Genomic DNA, 2,918 nt, shown 5'->3' on the forward strand with positions numbered 1-2,918 from the left:
TATTTTACCATCACGAAGAAGCACAGATAAGTACATGTGTGTATGTACACAAAACACACACACCACACACACACCACACACAACACACTACGTCACAGAAATCCCGTTTTAGAAAATGCTCTGTACCCTTCATCTCTATATTGGTCTCCAAAATATGGAGAGTAACAATTTTTTAGAGGTAAGAGGAAGAGCTTTCTCATGTGAAGAACATTTCTTTTTTGAGACATTTATGAATTCTAAGTTTCAGTACTTGAATACTTCTAAACTATTGTTCATTTAGGAATCTAAATTGGCAAAAAGTAAAACCATTCAAATTCTTAACCCTTTCTTCTAAAAGGATAATTTGGGATTGAAGATAAAATCTGGAGCCACATAGAGCAAATCAATTGAAGAGAGTAAAATGACAGTATTCTAAAAATGTTAAAAGAGAAACCAGTAATGATATATAATATAATATAATAATTTATATATTATATATATATATGTATATATACAGAGAGAGTAATGAAGAAATATTGAGGAAACAATGTTTGAATCGAGATGTGAGTAAACTAGATGTTCCCAGCAGTATAAAATATAATAAAAATGAAAGACAAGACTCAATATAGTTTTCTACAATGTAGTGTTATGCAATGCACAGGAGTTCAAATCCTGTGCAATATGTTAGCTGCACTAACTTTTAGAAGTCCAACTATATTCTTGCCTAGTAAAGAATTGCAATTTTAGGTTTTTACATAACTATCAAAGACCATTTTATATTTGTGTTATAGTTTTGTAGGGTCTTGTATGTAAGTAACACTATCCTACTTACTATCTGCCATATTTTCATACTTCCCACTTTGAAATTTCGACAGCTTTTTCTGGCTATGTAAAATTACCAGTGAGATGAAAAAGGTCATTTATTCCTGATCAAATATTCATCAAAGTTATCGTACTGCACCGGGGGTGAGGAGTGGATGATGAAAATAATACATGTGTTATATCTATGGCATCTGCCCTGCCTTTTCCTTCCCCAATATCCTGGTTATGGAGGTTTTGATGACTATGGTGGCTATAATAACTCTGGCTATGGAAATGATGGCTTTGATGACAGATTGCAAGATGTAAGAGGTATGAGAGGTCACAGCTATGGTGGAGCCGCTGATGCAAGTTCAGGTTTTCATGGTGGTCATTTTGTACATATGAGAGGATCATGTTTTCTTTCAAGTGAAAATGACATTGCTAATTTCTTCTCACCACTAAATCCAATACTAGTTCATAGTGATATTGAAGCTGAAGGCAGAGCAACAAGAGAAGCAGATGTAGAGTTTATGACATGTGAAGATGCAGTAGCTTGCCACGTCTGAAGATAAGAATAACATGCAACATCAATACATTGAACTCCTCTTGAATTCTAGTCCTGGAGATGGTTCTGGAACGGGAAGTTCTAGAATGGAATGTTACAGAAAAGATGGAGCAAATGAAAAGAGAGATTATGAATCTGTTGGAAGAATGGGAATGGGAAACCATTTACAGTGGTATTCCTGATGGCTTAGGTGGTGGGGGGGTCGGTGGAGGTTACCACGGACAAGACGGCATGAATGGAGGTGGATGGTGTGTGACGTATTGACACATAACCACCAATACACAGTGTCTAGGCTGCTAGGCTTCCTGACAGATTTAACTTCTTTTGTATTTTAGGAACTGAATGCCTGAAAAAAAGTGTTTTCAAAATATTATTTGGTAAAGCAACAAGTTGTGATAAGAAATGTTTTCTGTAGGTTTTATTTGTTGCATACTTTGACTTAAAAGTAAAATTTTATATTAAAAAATAAGTATGTGATATGCCCCCCATCACTTCAAATGAACTATTGCAAAAGCAGCGAAGAATATACATCTTAGTATTTATTGATTTCCTATTAAATGGTCTATACTCTGAGAGGTGCCCTTACCTCGTTTATGGCATTACTCTCCTGCAAGGTAGATATTAATAGCTCTAATAATGTGAAAAAGAAAGCAACAGATCCTCTCAAAATACAATATTACTTTGCTTTTGCATTCATGGGTCTACAGAATGGTTTCTTATTTTATTTCTCCAGTTTTAGTTTCTGTACTTTTTAAAACACTTGAAAATAATGCTCTGCTGAAATAATTGCTTATCATTTCCCAAACAAGTCTCAGTAGAACATCTTTGCTCCAGGAATCAATTTTATTTAAAAAATTGAGGGCAAGTGAAAACTAATGGCTTTATAACATTACAATATATTAATAATAAATTTTTATATGGTATAACGTGCATATTTATATGTTGTTAAATAAAGCTAAGTTACATGGACTTTTGGCTTAAATGAAAAGCTTCAAATAAGTTTCCAGCTTCAACTGGCATTTTCTGGATAGATGAAGAAGGGTTAGGACATGGTTAATGGTTCACAAGACCTCTGCTTTCAGGCTGAGCTTCAAATAAAAGATACAAAGCTAAAATGCATTTAGTCTTTCTAACTACTGCCAGGAGTTGTGGGTTTCAGTTGCAGAAAATAGTGTCCAGTTGCATCGCTTCATATCTGTGCAGCAGCCTCTATATTTACGCAGCTGTATCTGCAGCACTGAGAATAATTTCTCATTCAAAGTGTTCCATAAATACTGGCTGAATGAATGAATACCTGAATGGAAAATGATTATTTGATGAATACCGGTGTCCCTTACTGGACTGTAAGCTTCTTGAATGTAGGAGTAGAGCTTTCTGCAATGCTCACTGTTTTATGGACTTTCAGAATTCAGTTGGAACTTGGCATATCAGGCACTACGTAAGTGGAAGGAAAAATGAATTCACGTGCACGCATTCACAGAGGAGCACCTAGGTCTTTATCTTTCATTCTGTTCACGTTTTGCTTTTAGAATTATTTCTCTAAGAATATTCGTTAAAATGTTACAAATTATCT

At 34.7% G+C, this 2,918-nt stretch overlaps 1 pseudogene; it reads left to right on the forward strand.

Moving 5' to 3' along the window:
• Nucleotides 1-959: 959 nt before the first annotated feature.
• On the forward strand, nt 960-1,609 carry LOC102528638 (heterogeneous nuclear ribonucleoprotein H3 pseudogene; annotated as a pseudogene).
• Nucleotides 1,610-2,918: the final 1,309 nt, after the last annotated feature.

This window comes from Vicugna pacos, chromosome 14 (assembly GCF_048564905.1).
Source record: "Vicugna pacos chromosome 14, VicPac4, whole genome shotgun sequence".
Taxonomy (NCBI): domain Eukaryota; kingdom Metazoa; phylum Chordata; class Mammalia; order Artiodactyla; family Camelidae; genus Vicugna; species Vicugna pacos.